The sequence below is a fragment of the Arachis hypogaea genome, chromosome 3 (genome assembly GCF_003086295.3).
Source record: "Arachis hypogaea cultivar Tifrunner chromosome 3, arahy.Tifrunner.gnm2.J5K5, whole genome shotgun sequence".
In the NCBI taxonomy this organism is placed as follows: domain Eukaryota; kingdom Viridiplantae; phylum Streptophyta; class Magnoliopsida; order Fabales; family Fabaceae; genus Arachis; species Arachis hypogaea.
In genome coordinates, this window is record NC_092038.1 from 82,776,937 (window position 1) to 82,787,954 (window position 11,018).

The 11,018-nt window shown below is 41.5% G+C and overlaps 1 non-coding gene across 1 annotated transcript; it reads left to right on the forward strand.

Annotated features, from left to right (window-relative positions):
* Window positions 1-10,647: 10,647 nt before the first annotated feature.
* On the forward strand, window positions 10,648-10,755 carry LOC112793346 (small nucleolar RNA R71). Its single transcript, XR_003198043.1, has one exon. It is a non-coding gene; the product is annotated as a small nucleolar RNA R71 (small nucleolar RNA).
* The last annotated feature ends 263 nt before the right edge of the window (window positions 10,756-11,018 follow it).

The following is an 11,018-nucleotide window of genomic DNA, read 5'->3' on the forward strand; positions in this document are numbered from 1 at the left end:
CCAGAAAGGCCACACAGAGGGCCTTTAACGCCAAGGAGGTGCAGGGATGAAAAATCTTTGACACCTAAGGATCTGTGGACCCCACAAGATCCCCACCTACCTCACCTCACTCTCTCTCCTCTTCACACCTCTCTATAACACTCTACCCAAAACACCACTCACCTATCAAATCTTACCCTCTTCCCTATATTCTCTTCACCACTCACATCCATCCCCTAATTCCCAAAAACCCATCATAAAACCCCACCTACCCCCACCCACTCAAATTCAAACCATTTCCCTTCCAAACCCACCCTTTCTCACACGAACCAAATCCCTCACTTACCCTATAAATACCTCTCCTTACTCATTCATTTTCACACATCACATACACTCAAAACCCCCCTTGGTCAAACCCTCTCAAACCTCCATCTCCCACTTTTCTTCTTTTTCTACTACTCTCTTCTTTCTTCTTTTGCTCGAGGACGAGCAAACCTCTTAAGTTTGGTGTGGAAAAAGCCTGGCTTTTTAATTTTCCATAATCACTAATGGCACCTAAGGCCAGAAAAACCTCAAGAAAGAGGAAAGGGAAGGCAATTGCTTCCACTTCCGAGTCATGGGAGATGGAAAGGTTCATCTCAAAGGACTATTAAGACCACTGCTATGAAGTTGTGGCCAAGAAGAAGGTGATCCCCGAGGTCTCCTTCAAGCTCAAAAGGAGCGAATATCCAGAGATCCGACATGAGATTAGGAGAAGAGGATGGGATGCTCTAACCTATCCCATTCAACAAGTCGGAATCTTAATGGTTCAAGAGTTCTATGCTAATGCATGGATCACTAAGAACCATGATCAAAGTATGAACCCAGACCCGGAGAATTGGCTCACAATGGTTTGGGGGGAATACTTAGATTTCAGTCCAGATAATGTGAGATTGACGTTCAACTTGCCAATCACGAGAGGAGATTCTCATCCTTTCACTAGAAGAGTAAACTTTGATCAAATGTTGGACCAAGTCCTCATGGACATCTGTGTGGAAGGAGCTCAATGGAAGAGAGATTCCAAGGGTAAGCCGGTTCAACTAAGAAGGCCGGACCTTAAGCTTGTGGCTAGAGGATGTTTGGAGTTCATCCAACGCTCTATCATTCCTACTAGCAACCGATCCAAAGTAACTGTGGATTGGGCTATCATGATCCATAGTATCATGATTACAGAGGAAGTGGAGGTTTATGAGATCATACCTCTAGAACTATACAAGGTGGCTGACAAGCCCTCCACTTTGGCAAGGTTAGCCTTTTCTCATCTCATCTATCACCTGTGCAATTTAGCCAGAATTGTCATAGAGGAAGACATCCTCATTGAAGAGGACAAGCCCATCACTAAAAAGAGGATGGAGCAAACTAGAGAGCCTACTCATGGACCTTAACAAGAGCATGAGGAAGTCCCTCATCAAAAAATCCCTGAGATGTCTCAAGGGATGCATTTTCCTCCACACAACTATTGGGAGCAACTCAACACCTCTTTAGGGGATTTGAGTTCCAACATGGAGCAACTAAGGATGGAGCACCAAGAGCACTCCATTATTCTCCATGAAATAAGAGAGGACCAAAGAGCCATGAGGGAAGGGCAATAAAGGCAAAGAAGAGATATTGAGGAGCTCAAGCACTTCATAGGATCTTCAAGAGGAAGAACTAGCCGCCATCACTAAGGTGAACCTGTTCTTTAATTTCCTTGCCATTATTTTCTGTCTTTCGATTTTTTTATGCTTTATGTTTTATCTATTTTTGTGTCTTCATTACATGATCATTAGTGTCTAGTGTCTATATCTTAAATCTATGAATGTCCTATGAATCCTTCATCTTTCTTAAATGAAAAATGTTCCAAATTACAAAAGAACAAGAAGTACATGAATTTCGAATTTTATCTTGAAATTAGTTTAATTATTTTGATGTGGTGGCAATACTTTTTTTTTCTAAACAAATTCTTGAACAGTGCATATTTTTGATAGTGAAGTTTATGAATGTTAAAATTGTTGGCTTTTGAAAGAATAATGAAAAAAGAGAAATGTTATTGACAATCTGAAAAATCATAAAATTGATTCTTAATGCAAGAAAAAGCAGTGAAAAATACAAAGCTTGCGGAAAAAAAAGTAGTGGAAAAAAAAGAGAAAGAGAAAGAAAAAAAAGAATCAAGCAGAAAAAGCCAGTAGCCCTTTAAACCAAAAGGCAAGGGTAAAGAGGATCCAAGGCTTTAAGCATCAGTGGATAGGAGGGCCCAAAGGAATAAAATCCTGGCCTAAGCGGCTAAATCAAGCTGTCCCTAACCATGTGCTTATGTCATGAAGGTCCAAGTGAAAATCTTGAAACTGAGTGGTTAAAGTCGTGATCCAAAGGAAAAAGAGTGTGCTTAAGAACTCTGGACACCTCTAACTAGGGATTCTAGCAAAGCTGAGTCACAATCTGAAAAGGTTCACCCAGTTATGTGTTTGTGGCATTTATGTATCCGGTGGTAATACTGGAAAACAAGATGCTTAGGGTCACGACCAAGACTCATAAGTAGCTGTGTTCAAGAATCAACATACTGAACTAGGAGAATCAATAACTCTATCTTAATTATGAGTTCCTATAGATGCCAATCATTATGAATTTCAAAGGATAAAGTGAGATGCCAAAACTGTTCTGAAGCAAAAAGCTACAAGTCCCGCTCATCTAATTAGAACTCGGCTTCATTGATATTTTGGGATTTATTGTATATTCTTTTCTTTTTATCTTATATTGTTTTTAGTTGCTTGGGGACAAGCAACAATTTAAGTTTGGTGTTGTGATGAGCGGATAATTTATATGCTTTTTGGCATTATTTTTGGGTAGTTTCTAGTATATTTTAGTTACTTTTTAGGTAGTCCAACGGTGGAGTTTCTACACCTCACAGATTAAGGTAAGGAGCTCTACTGTTCCTCGAGTATTAATGCAAGTATTTTTGTTTTTTATTCAATTCATGCCTACTCCTCCTCCAAGATATACTCTCGTACTTAATTCAATTAAGTCAGAATGAAGGGTGACCCGTGACAATCACCCAATTTTTGTTACTCGCTTAGCCAAGATCCGTGTGCCTGACAACATGATGTTCAACGTAGTCATTGGACGACAACTGGAGTATACTCTCTTTGGTCTCTGACCCACGGATCTGAATCACCTCTCCTGACAACAGATCATTCGAATCCGTGAAGTTAGAACCTTTGTGGTATAAGCTAGAATCAATTGGCAACATTCTTGAGATCCAGAAAGTCTAAACCTTGTCTGTGGTATTCCGAGTAGGATCTGGGATGGGATGATTGTGATGAGCTTCAAACTCGTGACTGTTGGGCGCAGTGACAGTGTGCCAAAGAATAAATCTATTTTATTCCGACACGATTGAGAACCGACTGCTGATTAGCCATGCGGGAAACCGTAGAGGACATGTTTTCACTGGGAGGATGGATGGTAGCCATTGACAACGGTGATCCACCAACATACAGCTTGCCATGGAAGGGAGTACGCATGATTGGATGACGACAATAGGAAAGCAGAGGCTCAGAGGCAACAAAGCATCTCCAAACGTTTATGTTCTATTTATCTTTTTATTATCAAACCTCATAACCATTTGAATCTGCCTGACTGAGATTTACAAGATAACCATAGCTTGCTTCAAGTCGACAATCTCCGTGGGATCGACCCTTACTTACATAAGGTATTACTTTGACGACCCAGTGCACTTGCTGATCAGCTATGCGGAGTTGTGAAAAGTGTGAATCACAATTCTACATACCACATACAACAGTAAAAGCATACATAAGAGCGACTATCAAAGCATAAGAAGGAAAAAAATACCAACTTGTAGAGAAGAAGGAACAAGAGAGATAATTGCTCAAACAGAAGCAACGACAAACACGCACCAACGAGCACCTTTTGAGCAATGAAGGTTGGAGGCTTAGGGGCGTAAAAATTAGAAAAGCCAGCAAACAAAGAGTGAAGAAAGAGAAAGGAAGGAAGAAATTGAAAGTGAAAGTGAAACATCTTCTTTAATTTCAAAATAAAATGCAAAGAGGGAAGAGAAGAAACAGAAAAAGAAAATTAAATGAGCCTTCAAAGCCCTCGCACCTTCCCAAGAAAAACGCAATGCGCGCTACAATTAAAAAAGAAAACGAAGAAACACTTTGCATTCAAGCAGAAGCAATCCCAACAGGAGTTATACAAGAGATCAACCAAAGGCAAATGCTCGAGCACGACTTCCTCAAAGGGGTCGAAGTCTAAAGACAAGACCTCAAAGGAAAGATTGAACTTGAGCTGGGGCGATGTTTATACCTTGTGTCGAGCTATACGATCTGGGCTGACTGAAGACAAGAGCGACCGACCTCTTACGGTTGGATCATGGTGCACGAAATTGTGATCAATACTTTTCACAAATCAAATAATCCCCGGTAATGAATCCAAAAACTTGGTGTTCAATACCATGGCATAAACACAACTTCGCACAACTAACCAGCAAGTGTACTGGGTCATCCAAGTAATAAACCTTACGCGAGTAAGGGTCGATCCCACAGAGATTGTTGGTATGAAGCAAGCTATGGTCACCTTGTATATCTTAGTCAGGCAAACTCAAATGGGTATGGTGATAAACGCATATAACATAAAGATAAAGATAGAGATACTTATGTAATTCATTAGTAGGAATTTCAGATAAGCGTATGAAGATGCCTTCCCTTTCGTCTCTCTGCTTTCCTACTGTCTTCATCCAATCCTTCTTACTCCTTTCCATGGCAAGCTTAAGCAAGGGTTTCACCGTTGTCAGTGGCTACCTCCCATCTTCTCAGTGGAAATGTTCAACGCACCCTGTCACGGCACGGCTATCCATCTGTCGGTTCTCGATCATGCCGGAATAGAATCCAGTGATTCTCTTGCGTCTGTCACTAACGCCCCGCCCTCAGGAGTTTGAAGCACGTCATAGTCATTCAATCATTGAATCCTACTCAGAATACCACAGACAAGGTTAGACCTTCCGGATTCTCTTGAATGCCACCATCAGTTCTAGCTTATACCACGAAGACTCCGGTTAAAGAATCCAAGAGATATCCACCCAATCTAAGGTAGAACGGAGGTGGTTGTCAGGCACGCGTTCATAGGTGAGAATGATGATGAGTGTCACGGATCATCACATTCATCAAGTTGAAACAAGTGATATCTTAGAACAAGAACAAGCGGAATTGAATAGAAGAACAATAGTAATTGCATTAATACTCGAGGTACAGCAGAGCTCCACACCTTAATCTATGGTGTGTAGAAACTCCACCGTTGAAAATACATAAGAACAAGGTCTAGGCATGGCCGTGAGGCCAGCCTCCCAATGATCAAAAGATCTAAAGATCAAAAGATTCCAAAGATCAGAAGATTTAAAATACAATAGTAAAAGGTCCTACTTATAGAGAACTAGTAGCCTAGGGTTTACAGAGATGAGTAAATGACATAAAAATCCACTTCTGGGCCTACTTGGTGTGTGCTTGGGCTGAGCAATGAAGCATTTTCGTGTAGAGACTCCTCTTGGAGTTAAACGCCAGCTTTGGTGCCAGTTTGGGCGTTTAACTCCCATTCTTGTGCCAGTTCCGGCGTTTAACGCTGGGAATTCTGAGGGTGACTTTGAACGCCGGTTTGGGCCATCAAATCTTGGGCAAAGTATGGACTATCATATATTGCTGGAAAGCCCAGGATGTCTACTTTCCAACGCCGTTGAGAGCGCGCCAATTGGGCTTCTGTAGCTCCAGAAAATCCGCTTCGAGTGCAGGGAGGTCAGAATCCAACAGCATCTGCAGTCCTTTTTAGTCTCTGGATCAGATTTTTGCTCAGGTCCCTCAATTTCAGCCAGAAAATACCTGAAATCACAGAAAAACACACAAACTCATAGTAAAGTGCAGAAAAGTGAATTTTAACTAAAAACTAATAAAAATATACTAAAAACTAACTATATCATACTAAAAACATACTAAAAACAATGCCAAAAAGCGTACAAATTATTCGCTCATCACAACACCAAACTTAAATTGTTGCTTGTCCTCAAGCAACTGAAAATCAAATAAGATAAAAAGAAGAGAGTATGCAATGAATTCCAAAAACATCTATGAAGATCAATGTTAATTAGATGAGCGGGACTTTTAGCTCTTTGCCTCTGAACAGTTTTGGCATCTCACTCTATCCTTTGAAATTCAGAATGATTGGCTTCTTTAGGAACTCAGAATCCAGATAGTGTTATTGATTCTCCTAGTTAAGTATGATGATTCTTGAACATAGCTATTTATTGAGTCTTGGCCGTGGCCCAAAGCACTCTGTCTTCCAGTATTACCACCGGATACATACATGCCACAGACACATAATTGGGTGAACCTTTTCAGATTGTGACTCAGCTTTGCTAGAGTCCCCAATTAGAGGTGTCCAGGGTTCTTAGGCACACTCTTTTTGCCTTGGATCACAACTTTATTTCTTTCTTTTTCTTTCTTTTCTTTTTTTTTCTTTTTCTTTCTTTTTTTTCGTTTCCCCCCCCCCTTTTTTTTGTATTCACTGCTTTTTCTTGCTTCAAGAATCATTTTTATGATGTTTTTCAGATCCTCAGTAACATGTCTCCTTTTCCATCATTCTTTCAAGAGCCAACATTCATGAACCACAAATTCAAAAGACATATGCACTGTTTAAGCATACATTCAGAAAACAAAAGTATTGCCACCACATCAAAATAATTAAACTGTTATAAAATTCAGAATTCATGCAATTCTACTCTTTTTCAATTAAGAACATTTTTTATTTAAGAGAGGTGATGGATTCATAGGACATTCATAACTTTAAGGCATAGACACTAAGACACTAATGATCACAAGACACAAACATAGACAAACATAAGCACTAAAATTCGAAAAACAGGAAAATAAAGAACAAGGAAATTAAGGAACGGGTCCACCTTAGTGATGGCGGCTCTTTCTTCCTCTTGAAGATCCTATGGAGTGCTTGAGCTTCTCAATGTCTCTTCCTTGTCTTTGTTGCTCCTCTTTCATGATTCTTTGATCTTCTCTAATTTCATGGAGGATGATGGAGTGTTCTTGATGCTCCACCCTTAGTTGTCCCATGTTGTAACTCAATTCTCCTAGGGAGGTGTTTAGTTGCTCCCAATAGTTTTGTGGAGGAAAGTGCATCCCTTGAGGTATCTCAGGGATCTCATGATGAGTGGGGTCTCTTGTGTGCTCCATCCTCTTCTTAGTGATGGGCTTGTCCTCATCAATAGGGATGTCTCCCTCTATGTCAACTCCAACCGAATAACAGAGGTGACAAATGAGATGAGGAAAGGCTAACCTTGCCAAGGTAGAAGACTTGTCCGCCACCTTATAAAGTTCTTGAGATATAACCTCATGAACTTCTATTTCTTTTCCAATCATGATGCTATGAATCATGATAGCCCGGTCTATAGTAACTTCGGACCGGTTGCTAGTGGGAATGATTGAGCGTTGGATAAACTCCAACCATCCCCTAGCCACAGGTTTGAGGTCATGCCTTCTCAATTGAACCGGCTTTCCTCTTGAATCTCTCTTCCATTGGGCGCCCTCTTCACATATGACGGTGAGGACTTGGTCCAACCTTTGATCAAAGTTGACCCTTCTAGTGTAAGGATGTCCATCTCCTTGCATCATGGGCAAGTTGAATGCCAACCTTACATTTTCCGGACTAAAATCCAAGTATTTCCCCCGAACCATAGTAAGATAATTCTTTGGATCCGGGTTCACACTTTGATCATGGTTCTTGGTGATCCATGCATTGGCATAGAACTCTTGAACCATTAAGATTCCGACTTATTGAATGGGGTTGGTAAGAACTTCCCAACCTCTTCTTCGGATCTCATGTCGGATCTCCGGATATTCACTCTTTTTGAGTGAAAAAGGGACCTCGGGGATCACCTTCTTCAAGGCCACAACTTCATAGAAGTGGTCTTGATGCACCCTTGAGATGAATCTTTCCATCTCCCATGACTCGGAGGTATAGGCTTTTGCCTTCCCTTTCCTCTTTCTAGAGGTTTCTCCGGCCTTGGATGCCATAAATGGTTATGGAAAAACAAAAAGCAATGCTTTTACCACACCAAACTTAAAAGGTTTGCTCGTCCTCGAGCAAAAAAAGAAAGAAGAGAGTAGAAGAAGAAGAAATGAGGAAGAATGGAATGGCTTTGTGTTCGGCCAAAAGGGGAAGAAGTGGTGTTTAGGTTGTGTGAAAATGAAAGAGTGAAGATGGGTTTATATAGGAGAGGGGGAAGGGTAGGGTTCGGTCAAATGAGGGTGGGTTTGGGTGGGAAAGTGGTTTGAATTTGAATGGTGAGGTAGGTGGGGTTTTATGAAGGATGGATGTGAGTGGTGAAGAGAAAGATGGGATTTGATAGGTGAAGGGTTTTTGGGGAAGAGGTGTTGAGGTGATTGGTGAATGGGTGAAGAAGAGAGAGAGTGGTGGGGTAGGTGGGGATCCTGTGGGGTCCACATATCCTGAGGTGTCAAGGAAAAGTCTTCCCTGCACCAAATGGTAAGCAAAATTGCGTTTTGTGCCAATTCTGGCGTTAAACGCCGGGCTGGTGCCCATTTCTGGCGTTTAACGCCAGCTTCTTGCCCTTTTCTGGCGTTTAACGCCAGTCTGGTGCCCCTTTCTGGCGTTAAACGCCCAGAATGGTGCCAGACTGGGCGTTAAACGCCCAACAGCTAGCCTCACTGGCGTTTAAACGCCAGCACGCTCTCCTCCAGGGTGTGCTGTTTTTCTTTCTGCTTTTCATTCCGTTTTTGCTTTTTTTATTGATTTTGTGACTTCTTATGATCATCAACCTACAAAAGAACATAAAATAACAAAGGAAAATAGATAAAATATAACATTGGGTTGCCTCCCAACAAGCGCTTCTTTAATGTCAGTAGTTTGACAGAGGACTCTCATGGAGCCTCACAGATACTCAGAGCAATGTTGGAACCTCCCAACACCAAACTTAGAGTTTGAGTGTGGGGGTTCAACACCAAACTTAGAGTTTGGTTGTGGCCTCCCAACACCAAACTTAGAGTTTGACTGTGGGGGCTCTGTTTGGCTCTGTTTTGAGAGAAGCTCTTCATGCTTCCTCTCCATGGTGACAGAGGGATATCCTTGAGCCTCAAACACAAAGGATTCTTCATTCACTTGAATGATCAACTCTCCTCTATCAACATCAATCACAGCCTTTGCTGTGGCTAGGAAGGGTCTGCCAAGGATGATGGATTCATCCATGCACTTCCCAGTCTCTAGGACTATGAAATCAGTAGGGATGTAATGGTCTTCAACTTTTACCAGAACATCCTCTACAAGTCCATAGGCTTGTTTTCTTGAATTGTCTGCCATCTCTAGTGAGATTTTTGCAGCTTGCACCTCAAAGATCCCTAACTTCTCCATTACAGAGAGAGGCATGAGGTTTACACTTGACCCTAAGTCACACAAGGCCTTCTTGAAGGTCATGGTGCCTATGGTACAAGGTATTGAAAACTTCCCAGGATCCTGTCTCTTTTGAGGCAGTTTCTGCCTAGACAAGTTATCCAGTTCTTTGGTGAGCAAAGGGGCTTCATCCTCCCAAGTCTCATTTCCAAATAACTTGTCATTTAACTTCATGATTGCTCCAAGGTATTTAGCAACTTGCTCTTCAGTGACATACTCATCCTCTTCAGAGGAAGAATACTCATCAGAGCTCATGAATGGCAGAAGTAAGTCCAATGGAATCTCTATGGTCTCATTTTGAGCCTCAGATTCCCATGGTTCCTCATTGGGGAACTCATTGGAGGCCATTGGATGTCCATTGAGGTCTTCCTCAGTGGCATTCACTGCCTCTCCTTCCTCCCAAAATTCAGCCATGTTGATGGCCTTGCACTCTCCTTTTGGATTTTCTTCTGTATTGCTTGGGAGAGTACTAGGAGGGAGTTCAGTAATTCTCTTGCTCAGCTGACCCACTTGTGCCTCAAAATTTCTAATGGAGGACCTTGTTTCAGTCATGAAACTTTGAGTGGTTTTGATTAGATCAGAGACCATGGTTGCTAAGTCAGAGGTATTCTGCTTAGAACTCTCTGTCTGTTGCTGAGAAGATGATGGAAAAGGCTTGCTATTGCTAAACCTGTTTCTTCCACCATTATTATTGTTGAAACCTCGTTGAGGTCTCTGTTGATCCTTCCATGAGAGATTTGGATGATTTCTCCATGAAGGATTATAGGTGTTTCCATAGGGTTCTCCCATGTAATTCACCTCTTCCATTGAAGGGTTCTCAGGATCATAAGCTTCTTCCTCAGATGAAGCTTCCTTAGTACTGCTTGGTGCATTTTGCATTCCAGACAGAATTTGAGAAATCATATTGACTTGTTGAGTCAATATTTTGTTCTGAGCCAATATGGCATTCAGAGTGTCAATCTCAAGAACTCCTTTCTTCTGACTAGTCCCATTGTTCACAGGATTTCTTTCAAAAGTGTACATGAATTGGTTATTTGCAACCATTTCAATCAGCTCTTGAGCTTCTGTAAGCGTCTTCTTCAGATGAAGAGATCCTCCAGCAGAGCTATCCAAAGACATCTTGGACAGTTCAGAGAGACCATCATAGAAAATACCTATGATGCTCCATTCAGAAAGCATATCAGAAGGACACTTTCTGATTAATTGTTTGTATCTTTCCCAAGCTTCATAGAGGGATTCTCCTTCCTTCTATCTGAAGGTTTGGACTTCCACTCTAAGCTTACTCAATTTTTGAGGTGGAAAGAACTTTGCCAAGAAGGCATTGACTAGCTTTTCCCAAGAGTCCAGGCTTTCTTTAGGTTGAGAGTCCAACCATGTCCTAGCTCTGTCTCTTACAGCAAAAAGGAATAGCATAAGTCTGTAGACCTCAGGGTCAACCCCATTAGTCTTGACAGTGTCACAGATTTGCCAGAATTCAGCTAAAAACTGATGAGGATCTTCCAATGGAAGTCCATGGAACTTGCAATTCTGTTGCATTAGAGAAA